This window comes from Bison bison, unplaced genomic scaffold (genome assembly GCF_000754665.1).
Source record: "Bison bison bison isolate TAMUID 2011002044 unplaced genomic scaffold, Bison_UMD1.0 scf7180017864108, whole genome shotgun sequence".
Lineage (NCBI taxonomy): Eukaryota > Metazoa > Chordata > Mammalia > Artiodactyla > Bovidae > Bison > Bison bison.
The window spans coordinates 3006564-3012271 of NW_011494680.1; the positions used below are offsets into that span (position 1 = coordinate 3006564).

The window sequence follows — 5708 nt, forward strand, 5'->3', positions numbered from 1 at the left end:
CACAACCGTCTGCCCTGTGTATTTTCATTGCAATCAATTAGCAAGGCTTTCTCTTTGGTGCAGAAATTAAATACAAAAAGACAAAAGTTCTGGCAGGCTTTTCCCTTTGGTTTCTTCAGGCATTTGATAGCATCTCACGCTGCCTTGGGAGAAGGCAATAGCACCCCACTCCAGTACTGTTGCCCAGAAAATCCCATGGATGGAGGAGCCTGGTAGGAGTCGGACACGCTGAGTCGGATACGACTGAGTGACTTCACTTTCACTTTCCACTTTCATGCATTGGAGAAGGAAATGGCAACCCACTCCAGTGTTCTTGCCTGGAGAATCCCAGGGACGGGGGAGCCTGGTGAGCTGCCTTGCTGGGAGAATTAAATTGCTTGAGAGTGCCAAGCTGAATGGCAAGGGTGGTGAATAGTGGGATGGGAAGGCAGCTGACTGCCAAGGGAGAAGCCGGAGGGGGGCGCTTGGGCTGATGTTCATTAATGGGCTGGAAGGACAGGACAGCACGAGGAGATGAGGCTGTGGATGGTCCACTGCTCAGAGCACAGACAGGAACAGCAGGGCAGGACCAGGAGATGAGCCAATTACAGCCACTTTTCAATTTTTTTTTTTTGGAATAAGGAAAGTACAGAATGAATTTTTATTTTTGTTTTTTTTTGGCAGAAGATAGTAGAGTTTAGAGGAGGGGTAGATAAACTGGCCCAAAGTCTTTAAGTCCCTGTGAAGATGAAACATCTAGGGTCCCCAGCCTCCAGGATCTAATGCCTGATGATTTGAGGTGGAGCCGATGTAATAATAATAGAAATAAAGTGCATAATAAATGTAATGCACTTGAATCATCTCAAAACCACCCCTCCCCCAGCCCCCAGTCTGTGGAAAAATTGTCTTCCAGGAAGCTAGTCCCTGGCGCCAAAAAGGTTAGGGAACGCTTATCCAGACCACATATTCCTAACATGAGGCCCAAGAGCTGGCAGCATCAGCCTCACCCAGGAGCAATGGGTGTTCTCTGGTCCACCCAGACCTACTCAATCAGAAACTCTAACCAGACTTCCAGGTGATTCTGCAGCCTGTTTGAGCTTGAAAGGCACTGGCCTACATGAGGGTCACCTTGAACAGTGAGGGGCTCCTTAAACCTCACCTGGGCAGAGACACAAAAGTTGACCTTCTGAGAGAAACGGCAGTTATCTTGGTCCCCAGCAGCCCAGGAGGGAAGTGACTTACCTGAGGTCACCCAAGAGGCAGCAGTGGCCTACAGGCCTCATTCCCACACCCGTGCTCTGCAGCATTTTTAAATTTTTAATTTAATTTTGAACAAAATGTTTATTTGTCTGCCCTGGATCTTCGTTGTGGCATGTGGGATCTAGTTCCCTGACCAGGGATCAAACCCGGGTCCCTTGCATTGGGAGCACAGAGTCTCAGCCATTGGACCACCAGGAAAGTCCCCTCTGCAGTATTTTGTGAATCTATTTATGAAAACCCGGGAGAAGTGTAGGCCTATCACTTCTCTGTGTCACAGAGATGCGATGACGATTCCCACATTGACACTGACCCCTGGTTTTTATAGTCCCCTCTGCGCTGAAAACCCTGCGATGACCTCACTTGAGGCAGGACGAAAGATGAGGAATGTGGCCATAATGGATTTGAATCGGGGGTGGGGTGGGTGAGCTGGAACCCTTGTGCTGTGCCCTGGGAGCCAGACAGCAATGAAGAACCAGGAACAGAGGAAAAGGTTATAAAAATGTTTAGTCTTTGCTTTATTGAGTTACAACAAATGAGCAACAAGTTAGAAAAATTGTTTTTTTTTAAACTCCCTAACATTTTATTTGTGCAGTGTACTCAAATAGGGGGCAGTGGGATGGGGGGAAGGGACTGCAAACACAATTTATATTGCAACATTTACACCGGATGTGTCTCTTGGTTTTTCTTCTTTAGAAGTTAGGACTAACTGAGGAAAAAAAAAGTGCACTCATGAATCTAAAATTGGCCCAAAACAAACACACAAACAAAACAAACAAAAAATCAATTCGTGGTGAAGCTTCAAGCTGAAATCTTGTCCAATACCACACTGAGAAAAGGCAGTTAGGAACAGAAATGAAAACCAAAGCTGTTCATCTTTGTACCATCTAGATAGCACAATCTCTTTTTGTTTTACTTTTACAAAATTAATGATAATGCTAATGCACTTGTGAGCCCTTTCTGCTGGTTTCTAAAAAGGGGCTCAGAGGGTAGCCACCTGCCACCCAGCTCTCCTGGCCCAAGGTCTGACCTCAGAGGCCAGGCCATCAGAAAAAACCAGACTGGCCTGGGGCAGTTCAGAAAGCCTTGTGCCTGGCTAAACAGGGACCCCCAAAGGCAGCTGGGGAAGAACTATAGAAATGGATTTGATTTGGAAGATCTGTCATGTGTAAACCCCTCTCCAAGCTCAGAGGCCTGAATCCCAGCCCTTTTCCCCGGAAGAAATCTCGCAAATTGCAAACTATCTTTAAAAACGAACTCGCCCTACCTAAAATCCAGTAGATATAATGGCACTAATGCTAACACCCCCCCTCCCCCAAATTAATAAAAATAAAAAAGGAAAAAAAAAGAAAAGCACATGTGATCAGCCCTCCCTCCTGGAAAAAAGACCTTACAATGGTAGAGCTGGAAAAGGAAGTTGCCCTCGGTTAAAAAGGTAACAAAATTCCCATGTTGTACAAATTGGTTCCAGTATAGCAAGAGGTGGGGGCCTGGGCGCAGGAGCCAGCTATTTACAGGGACCCGTGGAAAACGCAGTAGTAGGACTTTGGCACTAGGAGCAGTTCCCACCGGGCCTCGGGGAGGTGCGTGTGCGCAGAGGCAGCGGCAGGCACACGCAGCGAAGTCGTTCCACTTGGAGTCTCAGGCCAGGGCGGCCCTCAGCCGGGGAGAGAAGTTCTCTTCTTTCTTTGAAGACAGATTATTCCCTGCATCAGCACGGCAGTTCTGATGGACTTCCCTAGAAGGACGACACAAGACCAGAGAGGCAAGATGTCAGGGAGATGACCATCATTCCCTGCATGCAAGGCATCAGGGTGAGGTGGGGAGGTGGCCTCTTCCTGGCTGTCGTGGGGAGACACTTCCCAAGTCATCTTGGGGTCAGAGGACGACAGATGCCCTTCACATGTGGGGCCTGTTTTAAAGAAATGAGTGTGTGTCCTGAGCATGGTCTGACATTATGGTAAGCGCCTTCAGAATAAGGCCTTTGAAAACAGGATGACTCTCTGGGCAAGTGAAGGAGGTGATTCATTTCATCATGACAAGACCCTTTTCTTGTTCCTGGATAGGCAGCCAGTCACCATGGTTCCTCAAAGACACCAGAATCAGACAAGTCTGGATTTTGGTCCTGACTTTTCTGTATGGAGAAGGAAATGACAACCCATGCCAGTATTCTTGCCTGGAGAATTCCAAGGACAGAGGAGCCCAGCCAGAGGGCCCTAGTCCATGGGGTCACAAAGAGTTGGACACGACTGAGTGACTAACACTTCTCTATATACTTGCCACGGGGCCATACACATGTCACAGTCTCTCTAGGGCTTAGTTTTGCTCCTGTAAAACAGGGATGGTAATAGCATCCACCTGGTAAAGTAGTTGTGATGAGAAGCTGATATATAAAACAGCACTTAAAATAGTGTCTGGCATGTGTATTATATATCCTTGTGTTGTATTTGTTAGATGAAGCCCTTTCCAAATATGATAGTATATATAATGGTAATACATAAGATGAGAAATTTAAAGTGTCTTTTTATCTCTTTATTTTTATGTTTAAAATTTTATAATTTTTTAAATTGGAATATTGCTTTACAATGCTGTGTTAGTTTCTATTGTACAAAGCTGATTCACTTAATTGTACAGTAAAGCAATTGTACTCCAGTTAAAAAATAAAAAGAGAAAAAAATGTATTTTTTAAATGTTTCTATCAACCCTAAGAGGTGTAGATATAATTACTATTCCCATTTTACAGGTAAGGAAACTGAGCACAGAGAAGCTGAAAAACTTGCCTAAGATCACCCAGCTAGAAAGTGGAAGAACCCAAATTCCAGCTCAGGCAATTTCCAGAGCCTGTTCTCTTAATAGTGTTTATTAAGAGTCAGCATGGAGAAGTGTTTAATTCTTACAGACTTTGAAGTAATGAAAATAGTCCAAGGACCTTCTTATGGGTAGAACTGTCTCTTTTTTTTTTTTTTTTTTTTTTTAAGAACTGTCTCTTCTTTACCCCTAAAGATATGTTGACTTTCTAACCCTTAATACCTCAAAATGTAACCCTATTTGGGGACTTTCCTGGTGGTCCAGTGGTTAAGAATCCACTTTCCAATGCAGGAGATGAGGGTTCGATCCCTGATCAGGGAACTAAGATTCCACGATTGCCCCTTAGCTGTGGGGCAACTAAGCCCATGTGCCGGAAGTACTGAACCTGCACACACTGGAGCCCGCACACCACAATTGATGTAGTTGTGCAGATCTGATGCAGCCAAATAAAGAAACAAATATATACATATAAAAAGAATGTAACTCTATGGAGATTCCTTTATGGAGGTGATAACCATTAAAATGAGGTCTACAGGGAGGGGCCTAATCCCACAGGATTGCTGTCCTAATAAAAAGGGGAATTTTGCGCATAAAGAGACACACCAGGAGAACATCACGGAAAGAGGAAGGCAGAAACTGGGGTGATATATCTAGAAGCCAAGGAATACCAAGGACTGCCAGCAACCCGCCAGAAGCTAGGAGACAGGCAAGGAACACACGCTCCCTCACAGCCCTTAGAAGGAGGCAACTCTGCCAACACCAGCCTTCTAGTCTGCAGACTGTGGGAGAATCAATTCCTATTGTTTAAGCCACCCAGTCTGTGGTACTGGATGGCAGCCTTGGCAAACCAAGACAGAACTCCATCTCCACTGTGGGCTCCGGGGAGCCAGGGAATCCAAGGGTGGGCTGGGGGCTGTGAAGTGTGCAGTCAGTATTCCATGAAAGGCTGGAAGGGCATCAGGTCTGCAGATTCCTGAAGCCACTGGCTTTTTCATTGCCTCGTCCCTGGTAAGGCCGTGTCACAGCTTGTTATTGCGTGGTCATTTCTTTGGTTGAGAAGGCCCTGAGAAGCCTTTGTGTGTGTGTGTGTGTGTGTGTGTGTGTGTGTGCAGGGGACCAAGAACAAGAAGACCAGACTTCTCAGCCAAAGGCATCAGCAGATCATCTATACTGTATCATTCCCAACGTCTGGATGTCAAAGGTACCCACATTTCATCAGTACTCCTGATAGTAAGGCTGAATACTGCAGTTAAGAAATCAACTTGTAACACGGGAAGGCAGGAAGGAGGAAGGAGCCGGTATACTACCCACATATAAAATTGATAACCAATGGGAATTTGTTGTATGACTCAAGGAACTCAAACCAGGGCTCTGTAATAGCCTGAAGCGGGGGGAGGTGGGAAGGAGTTTCGGGAGTGAGGGAACATATGTACACCTATGACTGCTTCATGTTGATGTATGGCAGAAACCAATGCAATATTGTAAAGCAATTATCCTTCAATTAAAAAAAAAAAACTTGTAAAAGAAACTGTCTGTGAATGAAATCAGATTCCAGGGGTGTCCTTGGGATCTGTTACCACCCAAAAGGGATCCAGGAAAAGGCATAAAATTGTAAAAGTCACAGGGATCCTTATGATGTTGGCAGGTGATGCTGCCAACATTAC

The 5708-nt window shown here is 45.5% G+C and overlaps 1 protein-coding gene across 5 annotated transcripts in view; it reads right to left on the reverse strand.

Moving 5' to 3' along the window:
• Positions 1-1726: 1726 nt before the first annotated feature.
• ZHX2 (zinc fingers and homeoboxes 2) overlaps positions 1727-5708 on the reverse strand; it is a 161432-nt gene continuing 157450 nt past the window's right edge. For all 5 annotated transcript variants that reach the window (XM_010838925.1, XM_010838924.1, XM_010838928.1 and 2 more), the window contains exon 5: positions 1727-2974. The gene's annotated coding sequence lies outside the window, so the exon portion shown is untranslated. The remainder of the gene's footprint in view (positions 2975-5708) is intronic.